The 19,207-nt window shown below is 36.7% G+C and overlaps 1 long non-coding RNA gene across 1 annotated transcript; it reads right to left on the bottom strand.

The window, feature by feature from the left end:
- Positions 1-7,990: 7,990 nt before the first annotated feature.
- LOC113313207 lies at positions 7,991-10,384 on the bottom strand. The gene is made up of 2 exons (XR_003341750.1): positions 10,105-10,384; positions 7,991-8,428 (listed from the first exon to the last, which is right to left on the bottom strand). It is a non-coding gene; the product is annotated as an uncharacterized LOC113313207 (long non-coding RNA).
- Positions 10,385-19,207: the final 8,823 nt, after the last annotated feature.

The raw sequence follows: 19,207 nt of genomic DNA, 5'->3' as shown, positions 1-19,207 counted from the left end.
GAAGCCGCGAGGAATGTTGTGCACAAGACTAAAAGGCTAGAAATGGGCTTAACAAGGAAGAATTGTTCTTAAAGAAGATATGGGCTTGGCATACCCAAGGCCCAAAACCCTTACCCAAACCCATTTCTAATATCCATACACGTCTCCTTCGTCAGCCGTCAGATTGGATCACATCTGAATCCAATGGTCGCAGCATCGCCAGTACATCAAAGTCTGAAGCTCCTGTCTAACACTACAACACCTAACTCCATCTTAAGCTGTCAGTTTCGTTGTATCATGCATCCGACGGTCGATACCATCCTCTTCACTTGTAGCCGTTAGATCAATCTATCATTTCCGCATCCCACGGCTCAGCTTCGCGAATCATCGAGACTTGATGCAACCGCTCAACACCCAAACACCTAACACCTATACCCGCAGAACCAAACACACCCTATCCCTAATTCCATCGACTCCACCTCCATCTTCTCCACTCCGTCTGCAACAGCCTCACCTTCACCACCAACTCCGCCAACTCCACTTCCTCAACCACCACAATCAACCACCAAAAGCCATCATGGCTATCCCTCACCGAAACCCATAATTCCCCTAAACTTCTAGCCATTTATTCTCTCGATTTCTTCCCTGATTTCTCTCTGAAACCCTAGGTAAGAAATCAATAGAATAGGTCGAGTTAGAAACGCAATTGGAAGGAATGGAGAGGAGCAGGAGAGTCAGAGAAGAAATGGGTCGACCTTCTTGAGTGATTTGTCACGTCAAATTAGGTAAAGTCGAACCCTAATTTCAACTGTGTAATTTGGGGATTTTCTCTGTAAACCCTAATTGATTAATTTGGGTATAAATATGGGTTGTGGGTGTTGTGTTGAAGATATGTCTGGGCTAGCCAGTGCTTCACCCAAGAGGACTGGAATAGCCAGTGCCTCAAGGGTTAGTTCTTAATTTAAATTATTTTGTAAATTTCAATTGTATTTGTTCACCATGTCTAGTATGTTCTAATTTACTTGCTAGGGCTTAGATGAAACTCTTGATTGCATGCTAGGATAGTTAGTATACATGTTATTGTTCTTGTGATGTTTAAACTGAAGTAGGACTGATAATTAGCCATTTGAGCTAATTCACCTGTGATCAGCTGTGCTGTAAGAAGACAGCTGATGCTAGGGGTGAAGTTGTGACTGTGGTTAAGAAATCAGTCCATTTGAAGGACTGTATTGAATTGCCTTAGGAATGATAGTTAACTAGTTGAGCCAAAATACCTGTGATCAGCTGTGATGTAAGAGGACAGCTGATGCTAGGGGTAAGTTAGCAAGGTTAGTTAGTAAATCACTCATTGTAGTCTTCCCTGAAAGAACAAGACATAGCTTGCATAAGAACTTCCTTAGTTTAGGATCAATATGTGGAATCAAATGCCTTAGTATCCTCCTAGTATACCATCTGTAGCTGTAATCATCTTCACTGCCTTGGCTCTTTGCCACCGTCATTCTTTGTCACTCACTTTCACTGTCACTCTTTGCTTCATTAGTTCACTGCTCAGAGAATTAGCTTAGGAAACTTCAACTCACACCCTAGTCCCTGTGGATTCGACCCGTATTTGCACAAGCTACAACCGACACCGTGCACTTGCGGTTAACAAGTAGGCTTCCTCTTTGCTCTTATTTTCTTACATCCTTAAAAGCCTACCAAGTTTTTGGCGCCGCTGCCGGGGACTGGTGCTGTGTAGTTGAAAGAAAAAAAAAAGAAAAAAAAAATTATGCTCTTGCTTTTCTGTTTTCAAATTTAGCTGTAATTTAGTTTAGTTTAGTATAACTGTTTGTAGCTTAGTGTAACTGTTTTAGCTGTAACTTAACTTAGCTATATTAGTGTAACTGTCTTTACCTGTAACTTAGCTGTAACTTTAGCATGTAACTGTAGTTCTGCATCTCCTGCATCTGCATACCTGCATCATCTGCATTTTAGTTGTAACTTAGTTCTGCATTCATCTTGCATTTGCATCTGTGTCTGCCATCATAACTTGCGTTCCTGCATCCTTGCTCTGCAGCCTTGCTGCATCTGTAGCATTGCCCTGTGGCTTTGCTCATTGCACCTGTAGCCTCATAAACCATGCATCTACAGCTGCAAACTGCACTGCTTTATGCAGTTTTCCATTTTTCCATGCCTTTTCTGTGTACTGATCACACACAATGAGTGTCAGGTAGTTGGTGTTGCTGCTGACTGTCTGATGTGTTGATGCTGAGGTGCTAAGCTGAGTTTGTGCTGCTGTTGTAGTTGGTGCTTCTGCTGTTTTCTGTGTTGTTGTTGCTGCTGTGTTGCTACCTCCTACTGCTGCTGCTTCTTCTTCTTGTTGATGTTGCTGATGAGCCTCTGGTGCTCTTGCTGAAGTTGTTGTTGCCGTGAACCAAGCCCAACTGGGCTGTGCAACTGCAATTACTGAGCAGCTGGGCTGTGCTAACTAGTAAGCCTAAACCCATCAGTAAACCCAATTTTTGGGCTTGTAATTTTAAGACTGAATGTTGGGCTTGTAGTTTAACTAAACTATGGGCCTGTATTTAAGTTGAACTGTGGGCTTATTTTATTTCTGAACTGTGGGTTTCAACCCTGAAATTTGAATTTCTGAACTGTGGGCTTGACCCAAAACAAAAATTTGTAAAACGTTTTCAAAGCCCAGTTGGGCTTAGTCTTTTGGCTAAACAGCTAGCCTAAAACCCAACTGAAACTTAACTTCTGGGCTTGGTTTACTGAACAGTTGGGCCTCGTACTCAAACTATAAGTTGTCAGCTGGGCCTTTTTCCCTAAAAACCAAAATTTTCTTTTTCCCTAAAGACCAAAATTTTTCTTTTTCCCATCAAAACCAAATGTCTCCCGACAAAACCAAATTTTTCCCAAAAAGTCCAATCCCACTAAAAACCAAATTTTATTGTATAGAATCTAGTAGATAGTTTCTTAGTCAAAATATTTTGTTTCTTTTGTACATATTTTGCTAATCCAATGTGACTCTTAACTGAAATATGTTGGATTTTTGCCTTGAATAACGGAGTTCTAATTTTGCTTTCGCCGTCAAATCGGGTATTCTCTTTCCTTTTTCTCTACTCAGCATAATCCTCTTTGTATGTTATAATTCTTTTCATATTTTGAAACATTGAGGACAATGTTTAGTTTAGGTTTGGGGTATGGTATAGATACCACGATCACATGTTATAATTGAAAACAGAACTCCTTCTTTTTGAAAAAATTGAAAAAAAAAATGAAAAATGAAAATAAGAAAAATAGAAAATGATAAAAAACATAAAAATGGAGCTCATCTACCTTGAAATGTTGACTCTTGTGCATGTATGTAAACATAAGGATTCTTAGTCTAGATATTTAGGCACCCTGATTCTAGCACAATTCACGTAGTGATAAGAAACTTGCACGCGCACGATCTACCAATACATGTATAGCCTCATCCTTGAGGTGTTCTATCGGAAGTCACGATTGCCAATCACTTTAGAATACTGAACGAAACTTGACTAGCTTGTTCTTTGGTTGGTTGGGATAGAAGGTGGAGGTTACATTAAGAAAGACAACCATCGAATTTAACTGGGTGCATCAAAAAGCGCTACCTCTTGCTAAGAGTCATGTAATTTTTTGTTTCCTTTTGTATATGTATCAAAAGTGTTACCATGTTAAAAAAAAAAAAAAAAAAAAAAAAAAAAAAAAAAAACACGATGTATATATTCAAAAAAAAATCAAAATAAAAATAAAAATAAAAATAAATCAAGTATTTATCAATTCCATCCTCTCTTGTTCCAAAAATAAAAGAGAGTAGTCAATGTAAATAAGAGTCATGTAAAGAGTCATCTTTTGTGTTTTTGTGTTATAAGCAAGGAAGGGTGTATGCCATTGATGTACAACGCGAGTAATTGTGAAATACCTCCAACTCATTCACAATTCTCGTAAAGTCCGGACAGCTAGCTAGATTTCGACCTCGGTTCTTAGCCTGAGAAACTATCTCTTGGTGATTAGTAGTCATAACATCCGATCTTTCTTTACACATGTGTAGATACACTTTACACTCTTATCACATGTCTTTATTTATTATCAGTGCTAGGATTGTGCCTTTGATAGCTAGATTGAAATCTCCATTTTGCTGTGAGCTTCTACTGTCTTGCACATGTCACATTTCATGGAATCTGAGCTTATATTTTGTCCTAGAACTTTGTAGGTACGTTCTAAGCAAACCTTCACGAGACTTCAACTCGTCCACTAGGGACACTTAGTGGTTTAAAAGGCTTAGTGCATACGCTAAATGCATTCGAGAGACCAGCGACAGTGGTATAGGTAGGATTTCCTTAGTTTTTGTTTTACTTGAGTAAAAGTAAAATTCAGGTTTGGGGGTATTTGATGAGTGCTAAAAAGTGCATATTTCTATATCTTTTTGTTGGCAATTAACTCATCTTTTGTGCTCTAATTCTCCATTTTATCCCATATTCTGTATTTTCATTGTTTTCAAGAATAAATACTTTTCTTAATTAATTTTGTATTTTTAGGTTCTAAATAAAGTTTGGATGGAATTACGGAGCGAAAAGAGCAGAAAAGTGGTGGAAGCCGATAGGAATCACGCAAGGAAGCCGCGAGGAATGTTGTGCACAAGACCAAAAGGCTAGAAATGGGCTTAACAAGGAAGAATTGTTCTTAAAGAAAATATGGGCTTGGCATACCCAATGCCCAAAACCTTTACCCAAACTCATTTCCAATATCCATACCCGTCTCCTTCGTCAGCCGTCAGATTGGATCACATCTGAATCCAATGGTCGCAGCATCGCCAGTACATCAAAGTCTGAAGCTCCTGTCTAACACTACAACACCTAACTCCATCTTAAGCTGTCAGTTTCGTGGTATCAGGCATCCGACGGTCGATACCATCCTCTTCACTTGTAGCCGTTAGATCAATCTATCATTTCCGCATTCCACGGCTCAGCTTCGCGAATCATCGAGACTTGATGCAACCGCTCAACACCCAAACACCTAACACCTATACCCGCAAAACAAAACACACCCTATCCCTAATTCCATCTTCTCCACTCCGTCTGCAACAGCCTCACCTTCACCACCAACTCCGCCAACTCCACTTCCTCAACCACCACAATCAACCACCAAAAGCCATCATGGCTATCCCTCACCGAAACCCATCATTCCCCTAAACTTCTAGCCATTTATTCTCTCGATTTCTTCCCTGATTTCTCTCTGAAACCCTAGGTAAGAAATCAATAGAATAGGTCGAGTTAAAAACGCAATTGGAAGGAATAGAGAGGAGCAGGAGAGTCAGAGAAGAAATGGGTCGACCTTCTTGAGTGATTTGTCACGTCAAATTAGGTAAAGTCGAACCCTAATTTCATCTGTGTAATTTGGGGATTTGGGGATTTTCTCTGTAAACCCTAATTGATTAATTTGGGTATAAATATGGGTTGTCGGTGTTGTGTTGAATATATGCCTGGGCTAGCCAGTGCTTCACCCAAGAGGACTGGAATAACCAGTTCTTCACCCAAGAGGACTGGAATAGCCAGTGCCTCAAGGGTTAGTTCTTAATTTAAATTATTTTGTAAATTTCAATTGTATTTGTTCACCATGTCTAGTATGTTCTAATTTACTTGCTAGGGCTTAGATGAAACTCTTGATTGCATGCTAGGATAGTTAGTATACATGTTATTGTTCTTGTGATGTTTAAACTGAAGTAGGACTGATAATTAGCAATTTGAGCTAATTCACCTGTGATCAGTTGTGATGTAAGAAGACAGCTGATGCTAGGGGTGAAGTTGTGACTGTGGTTAAGAAATCAGTCCATTTGAAGGACTGTATTGAATTGCCTTAGGAATGATAGTTAACTAGTTGAGCCAAAATACCTGTGATCAGTTGTGTTGTAAGAAGACAGCTGATGCTAGGGGTAAGTTAGCAAGGTTAGTTAGTAAATCACTCATTGTAGTCTTCCCTGAAAGAACAAGACATAGCTTGCATAAGAACTTCCTTAGTTTAGGATCAAGATGTGGAATCAAATGCCTTAGTATCCTCCTAGTCTACCATCTGTAGCTGTAATCATCTTCACTGCCTTTGGCTCTTTGCCACCGTCATTCTTTGTCACTCACTGCCATTGTCACTCTTTGCTTCATTAGTTCACTGCTCAGAGAATTAGCTTAGGAAACTTCAACTCACACCCTAGTCCCTGTGGATTCGACCCGTATTTGCACAAGCTACAACCGACACCGTGCACTTGCGGTTAACAAGTAGACTTCCTCTTTGCTCTTATTTTCTTACATCCTTAAAAGCCTACCAGAGACACCATGATTGTGCAACATATGCCCTGGGACAACATGCCCTTAACGCGTAATAAAATATTTGAGATGAAGATTCACCTGCCATGAGAAAAGTGAGGATGTTATAATATCAGATTTGACAAGAATATTAATATATGTAATGTAATATCTATTTTTTAACTCCATTCTAAAAGTCAACATCCAGAAAACAAAAAGGTTCAAATATGGAGGGAAAAAACTCCATTAAAACCAACTGATCAAATCATCAAATGAAACATAAGAATAAAACCTGAAAGAAAGAGGGTCGCATACATTTTGCGTTCAGAAGGTTGAATTTTGCATACACCAATATCACAATCACCAACAATAAAAAAAAAAGAAGTAATAGCGTTTTACCAAAATACCAAACACAAAATTGATTAAAAAGACCAAAATCAACAATTTCTGGGTGAAATGGACAGTTAGATTTTGATACTGTTTAAATGACCAAAAAAATAAAAATAGGCAGGATGTAACCAATTTCATCGTGCCTATTTTCAAATATTTTTTCTTATTTTTAATTTAAACAGGATGTATCCAGTTTCATCCTTGCTATTTTTTAAATTTAAGCTAGGATGAAACCAGTTTCATCCTTACTATTTTTTTGGCCATTTCATCCAAATTATTTTTTACCCGTCCATTTCAACCGTGATTTAAAAATATTTGGACAAATGACCCATTTTCCGAATACCAAAAGGATTAAAGACACGGTAGTGTAGCGTAAAAACAAGAATGGAGAATCATGACCAACTTCTTTTCCAAAGACCTATAAAATTAAAACAAAGCATAAAACGATGGAAATTTTTTGAAACGAAAGTTAAACAAGGAAAGGTGACATAAATTACTTTTCATGTTTGTTTAAAGATGGATTTGCCAAGACCTGTTGGATTATCTTGAATTTGGTATAAGATAATAATTTACCAAAATCTTGAGTGGTTATAATTGCAAAAGTTCGACTAACTATACCTAAAGATATCTGCTTGGTCCCAAATACTCAAGAATTATTTCTTAGCAGCTTCAAGTGATGGCCCAAAATAAATTTCAAATTTGGATCGTAGGAGAGGATACAACCCGCCTTTTTAACTATCTTCATAGCAGCAAGTTGAAGTGCATGACCTAAAGAATAGAAAACGAGCATATATAAACTAAATTAAAGTTGCATAAATAAATTTGGTGAAATAATCTGCATAAAAATGAGTATATAATCAAGTTTGCATGGAAAATTGGTTGTTAATTATAACATAACTTTGAATATAAAAAAAAACATTGATGAAATGTGGAAAAATCTGAGGAACGCAAATCTGATTTATCTTTCTTCCAGAAATTCATCATTAAGATGGTATATATATGTAGCCCGAAAGATTAAATCTACGTTTGAGATTAATAGTTTAGATTAGATTTATCTCTTTCATACTTTAAAATGGACTAATATATCCTTAACTAATTACGAATTATTAACATAATTTTTTAAATAAAGAATCCGGTAATCCGGTCAACGAAATTTGTTACCATATTTTTCGCAATGTTATCCTATAATTTTCTCAAGCTGAAGTTATTCCCATTAATTGCGAAATTTAATGATCATACTGTCATTTTCTTTCGTCTCTCGTGATGAAATTCGTTTCTCTAGTTAGTACATCCTGTCTAGCTCCACTCCTCAATAATTACCTTATCTTCCTCAGTGAATTGATGTCTGCATGGAGTTTTTTTTGGGCCAATTACAAATTAGTCATACTTTTGTAATTTGGTTTACAAAATGATCACACTTTTGAATTTGATTTACAAAATGGTCATCTACCATCCGATCTAACAGTTTTGAAAAAAACGGTCCCAATTTTTTACTTATATACCCTTCACTTATAACCCAAGTAACTTAACCATAGTTAATCAGATAGATGGGCACCATTTAGACCCCTGGATGTGGAATGGTGAGCCTTTAGGAGCCATTGTCAGTCATGTGCTGAATGCGGACCAGTACAGGAACATCAATTCCCACCCCATCTTCAAAACCACCAAAGCAGCGGCAACAGCAGTCCATTACCATCTCCATCAACATCTCCAAAACCACCGTAGCAGCGAAGGTCCATTACCACCTCTATCAACATCTTCAAAACCATCACATTAAATCAGCAAACAGAAGGGAAAAAAGCCAAAAATCTTACAAGCAGATGCATTTTTAACCATCATCAACCCATATAACTTTCCGTCACCACCATCAGCAACAACAGTAAAACAAAATGGAGTGAGACAACTCACTAATAAACTCGAAGACTAGAGTACTCACTCGCATACAGTAGCAGTTGAGGGTTTTTCAAACTAACTGGCTATATAAATACCATCTTTCCGCGGACAAGTATTCTTCAAATGAAACTAATCATCCTAGAATACATTTCCACACGACAACCATCATAGAGCATAACTCAAAATTCCCCGAAAACAAACTATATTTAAGCACTAGTAATCATCATGAAACAACGAAAGAGGTTCTGCATACAGTCTTGTATAAACCCACAAATCATACCTTCCAGTCTTGTTATAATCAAGCACTTAACAATCGAATCCTTACTTTAACACTCAAAACATTTTTATGTCAAGTGAATTCATAGAACCACCTATCTGATAAGTAGTCACAATCAACATATAGACCACTATAAGTGTAAGCTAGAAGCTACAGATTTCATACATCCATACCATATACGTTAAGTCATCAATTCATCATCAACTAAATGGGCAATACGGTAAGCTTAATTCAAGTCGGTGTTCTTGACTACCTACATTCAACAATTCTTATAGACTTCAACAAAGTTCGAATGAAAGCATAAATCATCTCACTACAAACCACACCATGCATTATATCACATAAAAACTATAGACAGATAAATAACTCAAATGGACACTTAAACAGTCACCAACAGACCATGACACAACCTGCCATTTTAGGATTTTCAGCTTTGACTGCATATATTAAAAATTCTCGACAAGCTTCATTTTTCAATGAAAATAAGCAAATTATATCTAGTTGGAAACTAGAGATGTCCCTCTACAACTCCTTAGAAGACTCTCAGGAGTAGTTCAGAGTTTAACTACTCCAAAACTAATCAACAAAACTCTGCCACCTGCTGTCCTTCAAGGAAATCAGTTGCGACTGCCTGTGCATTTTAGGCTGTAACTTCTAAACTACAGATCCAAACAACATGCCCTTTGGAGAAGTTATAGAGGACACCACAACAAACATTTCTCGAAAAGAAACCATTAGATAAAACCCCACCAATACACACCGAAACTAGCCTCTAAAAGGGTTGTCCGCGCTGTGATTATAAATGTTCGGTGAGACATTCTAGCATACATGCTAGATCCATGGAAAATTCAGAGTTTTAATTGAGAAATCACTCAATTCCTAACCATCTACACACATATATAAGAGCAAGGCATTATTTAAAACACAAACAAACATATGCAAAATCATGGATCAAAATGAAAGGATTTAATACTCAATTATGGGGAAAAACCATTTTAAGTTTTAACATTGTAAATCATGAGGTTCATGTATCAAAAAAAAAAAAAAAAACATTAACAGAAGACCTGACTATCATGCTCGATACCATTTTACACAAACCAAAACTATCAGTATCATCTAATTACATTTCATTGGAGATTTAAATACTCAAATTAGGGTTTCCAATAAATCTCCAAATTCTAATTACGGTTTCTGAAAAAATACCCAAACTAAAAACCAAATTAAAAGCGATTCAAACTGCTAGAAAGGGTGAAAGAACATTACCTGTTGAAATTGTATGCGATTTTTTGCGTCTCAATCATCAGTTTAACAACCAGCTTGCCCTTTACGCTTTTCAGAATACAGAAACAAATACTTATAACAACATCATCTCTAACTTTTCACCTTCATAAGAACACTAAATCTCCATCTTCAACCAGTTGCAGAGAAAATAATAAGGTTAATAAGAGTGAAAGAGAAAGAAGTGCGGCGGTGAAAATAAGTTTAAGAGATGGAAGAGGCGAACCAGGTATTGTTAGATTTCATCTCGTCAGTTAACCCAAGTTCGAGGATAAATACGTAACTTACAGAATCATTTAACTCTGAGTGGTGGACCCAGTCCGACTTAACTCTGACCCAAACGGTTTTATGACCATTTTGTAAATGGTTTGTAGCAGTGTGATGCTTTTGTAGATCGGGTCTTAATTGTAGGATCATTTCTTACATATCCCTCTTTTTTTTCAATTGCTTTTTTATATTTCAAAGAAATGGAAAATTGACGAGATCAAGGTGTTGTTCAGTGAATTCAACACATCCACGACACTGTCAATTAAATCGCACTATAGAACAATCAAATTCGCTAGTTGGAAAAAAATATTTATGCTAGTTGTTTGATCAACATAACGTCTGATTTCTCAATTTTATTAGTGAGCGATGCTGTGAGTACTACATAGTCTTCCCATTTGATATTTTTTGTACATAAAATTATTTTTTATTTTTTATTTCTTATAGGGAATTTTAACAAAATGCCATATTTTGGTTTTCTGGTTTAACAAAGTGCCACCGTTTTTTTCAAAATTTATAAAATACCACTGATGTTATCTATTCCGTCAAGGCCCACATGATTGGTCATGTATAGCTGATCTGGTCAATTTTTCATTATGCAATTACTTATTTGTCCTCGTAGTCTTCTCAAATAGGTTTTCTTCTTTCTCCTCCAACTGAATCGAAACTGCACAAACAGAGAAGAGCTTCAACTTTCTTCTAATTTTATTCTTCTTTAATCGAATCAATGTATCTACATCTGCTTCTTCTTCTCGTGCATCACTACCACCATCACCACTAAACAAGTGATTCTTCACCACACCCTTTTTCTGATTTGCAACTACATCAGAAAAATAGATCTTTGGGGTTTTGAAAACTAAAATCATCGATTTCATATAAAAGTTCTCAATCAAATTATGATCAGATCTTAGATCTGTAAATATGTCATCTCAGTCTTACTTTTGAATCAAAATCTTGAAATTTTTCTATCTTTAATCTTGATCGAAAATCGGTCTTCATGCCTGTAACTAGTTTTTCTATTTTAGGGTTCAATTTCTCAAATTTGGATGTCTTAAATTTGAACTCTTTTTGCTTATTTAGGGTCCTCTGATTTCAATTTCACATGCACATGAACTTGGTACTGGCTTATTGCCGTTGGTTTCAAGGATTAATTGAGACGATTGGAGGCAGTGTCAGGAAGAGAAAAGATGGGTTTTCATTGAGAAGTGAAGATAATCAAGGAGAGTTGGGTTTCATTCAGATTCGAAAATGCAGAGAAGAGCTTGAGCTTAAGGATGGAAATACAGGGGAGAAGAATCTTGTTTGTCGCCACTGATCTTTGGGAAGTAATTGGTTAAGGTTTATAGTGAGTTAGAGTTCTGAATGAGATTTGAATTGTTGCGTTCTTATTGACTTCGAATTTGCAGGGAAGGAATTGATTTTTGTTGGCTCCAATATGCAATTAGGACACAGCGATTGTTAGTTTGCTAGACACACATTTAGTGCTCGACAGAATGCCTGAGTCGTCTTCAACTGCATATCGTCACCACCATTCCTTGTTCAGTTTTCAATTTACACAACTAATTGTTGAAGTGAAGCTAACTGCACCCTAGCTACATTAGTTTTGATGCACAAGTTCAGAGGTAAGGTCCTATTGTTGGTGCTAATTGCAGTCTTGTTATTGTTATACTTCATTGGTCGTTGTTGATGGTGCACTACTTGGTGTAGGCAGAGTACAACTGAATATTGGATTAAAACAGTTCGTACATGTTGTCTTATATATATTTATTGCTAGAAGTGTTGTTGCAGTACTATACTTCTTACAAACTGATTGTACAACAGAAGCAATACACATAGAAGGATATACTTGCTCACTACATCAAAGTGCTTAGTCAGTGCCATTTGCTTTTAGGGAAGAATAGTGGTGTTCTTACTGTGCTTGGGAGTGTCTGCAACAGCTGGGTCTCCACTGGTTTGGGGTAGAAGACAAACAGAGGTTGAGTTATGGTTCACTGGGAACTTACTCGCAACCAAACTCCCAATGACTCACACTATTAAGTCGACTTGAATCAGTCCTAGTTAGATGTTTTGGGGGCTTAAATGTCTTTTACTAGGACTGATTTACTGCCACGTAGGCACTAACGGCAGTTAACCGTTTTCTCGAAAAAACGGGATGGAAAAGGTCAAAACTGTGGAACTTTATAAATATTGAAAAAAACAGTGGCATTTTCTTAAACATGAAATTGGAAGTGTGGCACTTTATTAAAATCCCCTTTCTTATATTTAGGGTTACCTTAAAATAAATCTGTGATAATTACCATTTTCATGGATATCACCTGGGGTGATAAGTGGAGTTTTCCCATTTAAACTTTTATCAATTTGTGAAAATTAAAATATCACAATTCTTGTGTATGAAAACTTTCACCTGAATTTTCACCAATTTTGGTGATAATTGGAGTTTTTTTTTTTACAAATCTGTGATTCTCACCAGTTTCATAAAGTGATAATTGGAGTTATTTTGGCATACCCGATTTTAAGTGGACTCTTTTTAAGGGCTAAGGGGAAGTCTTAATGGGTGAAGTTACAAAACTATTCTTACCCTTTATAATTCTTATTACCCTAAATCAGTTTTCATTTTTTCATTTCATCTTCTTCTCTTCTTCTTCTCCTTCTCCTTCACCTCTACCTTACCGGCTTCTCCATCCCCCACCATTGAAAACTCGTCGATTAATTCGTCGTAATCGTCGATTCGAAAATTCCCATTACTCTTCAAACATGGAGCCGCCGCGACCTAGGGCTAGTCATATGAAAGGAGCAAATAGAAAACCCAATCAATATAACCCTGGAATTGCAAATTTAGTTCAAAAGAAAGAGAAGAAAAAAACCGCGAAGAAGAAGAAATCAACTCCGCTGAAATCGAAGAAATGGCGCGATTAAGAAAGTAAGGGCCTACTTAAACTCACTCCAGTACTTCAATTTCATGTTTGCATTAGGTCAGAAAAATCAAAATTCTGAATTTTGCAGTTATTTAGCTGGCAAGGTGTTTGTTCCACGACCATTTCGACTTTTCATGTTTAGGGTTAGTCGGCAAGCTCTTAAGTTGAAGATCTTGCCGGCTGTTTAGTATCTGTAACTGCTTTTACAGGGGAGGCAAGTTATTCAACCTTAATACCTTGCCGGCGATATATGTTTTTTATAGTCGGTGGCTTATAATTTTTTACCATACCGACTGTTTTGAAAATAGTTTGTGTCTCCTGATGCTCAAGTCATAAAGTCGGAACGGTATTTGAATACTACCTTGCCGGATGTGTTTTAGTCGGAATTGTTTGGATTATAGACCCTGCCGACTAATTATGTGGAAAGTCATGTATCTACTGTGTTGATAGTTTTTATAATACGGCAGGTTATTTGAATAAGACCCTGTCGACTATAGTTTAGCCGGTATGTATTTTAGTTATCGACCCTTCCGACCGTTTTCTGTCGGCTCGGTTATATTTGTCGACCCTGCCGACTATTGAATTTTTTCTTAGTTTTTCTTGTTCAGGTTGGCAAAGGGAAAGAAGAAAAGTATTACTCCTCCTTCAATACCTCCTCGTGTTGGTGACAAACTCTTGACTGCAACATATCGAGCGACATTAGTTGATCCGGGAATGCTCAAGATCCGTGAACAGAATGATTCTCAACCACCGCCGAAACCCAGTGATTCAGATGAAACTCCAGATGCGACCAATCAATTCCATCTGGTAGAAGAGGTAATGATGATGATGATGTTGAAAGAACTCCGGCTGCTGGAGGAGGTAACAATGATGATGCTGATGGTGATCAAGACATGCCACCTGTTGGAGGAGGTAATGATGATGGTGATAACAATAACAGAGATAAAGATAAGGATATAGATGATAAAATTGTTGAAGAGGAAGAGGAAGAAGAAGGAGAAGAAACAGGTAATAATCAACAAATTCAAGTTAATGATCAACAAACCCAAGCTGCAACTACAACTGAAACCGGAAAGAAGAAGAGGGTTATCACTAAACCAGCTGATTTCCACATGCCTCCCTCTCACTTGAAGGTTAAACTGAAACCAGGTGAGCCTCCACGGGGGACCCCAGAAGATGGTGGGCATGTTATTTTTGGATACAAAGACTCATGGGCATGTGAAATCCAAAATACTGTCGTAAGTAATCTCAATCCGTCTTTGTTTTTTATTTAAGTGTATCTATCTTAAATTTGCTTCAAGTGTTTTTATTTCTTTTCATTTTGTGTTTTTGGTATTTAAGATCACAAGCATGCCATCCGTCTCTTGAGGCGCCAAGCTTCATGTTCAGTGATTAAGAAATGGCCACTTGATAAGGAATGTGACGAGGTGCAAGCAATTGTCAAGAACTCCGGGTTGTTGCCTGCGGTGGAAAGTTCGATTGTTGAGTATGATAGAGTTACCATATATGCATTCTGTGAGAGGTTCTACGGAGAGACTGATACAATGTTATTCCCATTCGGTGAGATGGCGTTAACTCCCGATGATGCTCATCAAATTCTAGGCCTCGAGATTGAGGGAAAAGAAATCAGTGATGGATACGATGATGACATTACTTGGGACAAGATCTTCGAATTTACCAAAGATTTGTTCGGTTGGGATCAGATTGAGACGGAGTCTGAAAATGTGGGGGTCTAACAAACACACCCAACAATTCGTTTGGAAATATGAGAGGACTTACTCCAATACACTTTTTAAAGAATCAACTAGACAGTCAGACTCAATCTAGAATAAAGTATATCAAAGAGTTTAATATCTCTAACTCTTAATTCAATCCGCAATCAGCAAGTAGAAATCTGCGAGACTGATTGAATATAAGAGGAATTACTTGAATGGTACCAAAGACCAATGTTCAAGTGTCAATCAATGTAAATCAACAACCAAAGGTTGGATATTTCTAATTGATTGGTCTTAACGCACAACCTGTGATATTTCAATTATATAACAAAATATAACGCGGAAAAGAAATAATACAGACACCAGAATTTTGTTAACGAGGAAACCGCAAATGTAGAAAAACCCCGGGACCTAGTCCATATTGAACACCACACTGTATTAAGCCGCTACAGACACTATCCTACTACAAACTAACTTCGAACTGGACTGTAGTTGAACCCCAATCAATCTCACACTGATTTAAAGTACAATTGCGCTCCTTACGTCCCTGATCCCAGCAGGATACTACACACTTGATTCCCTTAGCTGATCTCACCCACAACTAAGAGTTGATACGACCCAAAGTTGAAGACTTGATAAACAAATCTGTCTCACACAGAAAAGTCTATAGGATTAAATAAATCTGTCTCCCACAGAAATACCCAAGAGTTTTTGTTCCGTCTTTTGAGAAATCAAGGTGAACAGGAACCAATTGATAAACCAGACTTATATTCCCGAAGAACAACCTAGTATTATCAATCACCTCACAATAAACTTAATCGACTAGCGAAACAAGTTATTGCAGAATCACAAACGACAAGACGAAGGTGTTTGTGACTACTTTTCTATCTTGCCTATCGGAGATATAAATCTCAAGCCAATTTTACAATTGTACTCAATCACGATAGAAACATCAAGATTAGATCATGCAACTACAAAGAAAATAGTTGGGTCTGGCTTCACAATCCCAATGATGTCTTCAAGTCGTTAACCTACAAGGTCTCGAGAAAAAACCTAAGGTTAAAGGAGAATCGACTCTAGTTATGCAACTAGTAACACACATGAGGTGTGGAGATTAGGTTTCCCAGTTGCTAGAGTTCTCCTTTATATAGTTTTCAAATCAGGGTTTGCAATCCAAGTTACCTTGGTAACAAAGCATTCAATATTCACCGTTAGATGAAAAACCTGATTTAACCAGGCTAATATCTTTCAACCGTTAGATCGAACTTAGCTTGTTACACACAATTGAAATGTACCCTCATTTAGGTTTATGTAATCGTACCCAAACGTGTACACCATGTTGGTTCACAAATAGTTAACCGAGGTTAGCCATATGATTACTCTCATATCAACCTTATTCATCTTAACCATAACTAGTTCAAATGAAACTAGTTAAAGAGTTGATCAATTGCTATATTCTCATGGATTTATACAAGAACACAATTGAAGCAAAATTGATTTGATTCACTCGAATTAATATATGAACATTATAGCCACGGTTTGCAAAGATTGCATTCCTTATTGATAAATGTTTTAGGTTCATGTACAACCCATTTTAGAAAGTAACCTACTTATGTATGCGTACGGGTATGCGTACTTAAGTAACCGGATTCGAGTTTGTTTTAGTTTTCAAACTCAGCAGAAATTCACGGAAGTGAACTTTCTGCCAGTATGCGTACGGGTATGCGTACTTTAGGTAACCGAATGAGTTTGATTTTGGTTTTCAAATTCAGCAGAAATTCACGGACGTGAACTTCCGCCAGTATGCATACGGGTACGCATACTTACCCAGTCTCCTACAACCTTTTTGTATACACACAAGTTTGCATACTTTAGGCTCCCGGTTTTGGACTTATACACTAATGTGCGAACACACTATGCTTATATCAAATGATGGTTACATCTTTATTTCAATCATTGAAACATTCTTCTATAATGACAATAGACGTTTTCACACACTATTAACATCAAAGCAATTTTCAAAATATTGAAATAATCATTATCGAAACATTCAAAGTATTACACCAAATGATTGTATCACACAAACCATGTAAGATGTTACTCAATAATTTTCTCATGATATAAGATGAACTTGGTCGAAGCGAAAGCTTACCAACACATATTTCGAGAAATATGTAAGCGAGATATACTCAACTCGAAATCTCAAATGTGTATTGAGAAAACTATATCGTAACACGACTTATGTCTCAATATAGGATATAGAGTAGAAATAGACTTTCCAAGTGGTAGATGAGTTTAAGTCTCCACATACCTTTTGTCGATGAAGTTCCACAAGCTCTCCTTAGTATTTCTTCGTCTTCAAGTGATAAACGCCGTGAAGTCTAAGCTAAACTACACAAACTATGTCCTAGTCCGAGACATCTATAAATAGGCTAGAAATCAAGACTTATAATTTTGATCACTAACATTGACAAACATGCTTGAGATAGAAACGCATGCGAGTTCGACCGAGCAGTGCTCTAACAATCTCCCCCTTTGTCAATTTTAATGACAAAACTATCAATACATATGGATTACAAAATAAATAAAAATTGTAGCTTCTCATCCAAATGCTTGATCTCCTTGGCATCTTCAACGCGACTCGAAATCTTCGTCACTTCCAAGTACTCCATGATCCTAAAGGTTGTTAGTTTAGCATCATAGTTGTTGAATATCTGTAGCGATAACAATGAGAAAACAAAGTGTTCTCAATCATTGTTATACAATGTCATAGTATTATTACACAACATCAAAGTTCAATTGTATCACAACTTTGATAACAATACTATGGTGATATGTATCACTCCCCCTTAGTCAATACTTCATCTCGACATGAAAACTACTCCCCCTTACATAATGATCCATAAACCATATGTATTTGTAGTACCACACTACACAATAATTCTCCCCCTTTTTGTCAATATAAATTAGCAAAGGTACGAAAACTAGTGGGATCCTCATGAAATTTTCATAGAGATACTTCATGACCAAAAGAGAATACCATATCAACTTATTTTGATGCCATCATAAAGCCAAAGCTAAATGCATTCATCAAAGAGTTTATAAAGATACAAGATAACCCCTATAATATTCCACAGTCGCACTCCCCACAAATATTTGGCAATTAAGCACAAGTTCAAAAAGAAATCTCCCCCATAAAATGTCATTCCCGAAAGAACAACAAAGGCGACCTTACTCTCACAAGAAAAGAAGGATTTCTTTGGACATAACAAAATCACATGAAAACATGAATTTGAATCCAAAGTATTCAATTGAATTAACCATAAAAGAATCCATGATTAATCCAATCGAAATGCACAACTTAACCACAAGAAAACCCATGATTAATTCAGTCAGAATTACACAACTAAATTAACCACAAGAAAGCGATCAATTCAATTGGTCATGCTCGTCATAAGAGAACTTACGGAGCAATAACTAAACTGATCACAAGAGAATGATCAATTCAATTGGTCATGCTCAAACATAAGAAAACTTATGGAGCATAACAGTATATGCACAAAAATGTGGATCGGAGATTGACCAATACTGCGGAATAGACAAGGATTCATTATATTTTTCATCACTATTTTCACAATGACATGTAATAGACTTAATCCTTGTAAACAAAAGTTTTATCCTTTCTCCATCAAAACAATGACATAAAAGGCTTTAACTTTTGTAATGTCAAAAGTTCATTTTATCTTCTATCAATACTTTCATACCGACATAATAGAGATAACTTTTGAACAAATATGGGACAGTCACAGGTTCACGGACGTAAACAACATATCCCATAACAATTTGCAATATATAAAATCATAAAGATTAAAATTGCAAAAATCATCTTCCAAAAACTTAGAATTTAAATAAATAAATCTAAAAACATTGAAGATGAAAATCGTTGGACATAGTTATGTGTACTCACAATAATGGCTATTCCAAACCCTGGTTATTCTTCTAAAAATATAAAAAGAAGATTTACTAGACATATAAACTCAGACGAGGTTAGCAACCATAGAACGAACAAGAGCAAGTTCATCAGTTGCTTTCTTTAGCTCCTCCTTCAAAAACACTAGATTCTTTGATGCAATCTCGAGATGTTCATGCACGACCTCAAAATCTTGAAGAAGATTTCCAACCAATTGAAAAGAC

This window comes from Papaver somniferum, chromosome 9, assembly GCF_003573695.1.
Source record: "Papaver somniferum cultivar HN1 chromosome 9, ASM357369v1, whole genome shotgun sequence".
Classification (NCBI taxonomy): domain Eukaryota; kingdom Viridiplantae; phylum Streptophyta; class Magnoliopsida; order Ranunculales; family Papaveraceae; genus Papaver; species Papaver somniferum.
Note: the sequence above shows the minus strand (reverse complement) of the source record. Positions and strands in the feature narration are given on the sequence as shown.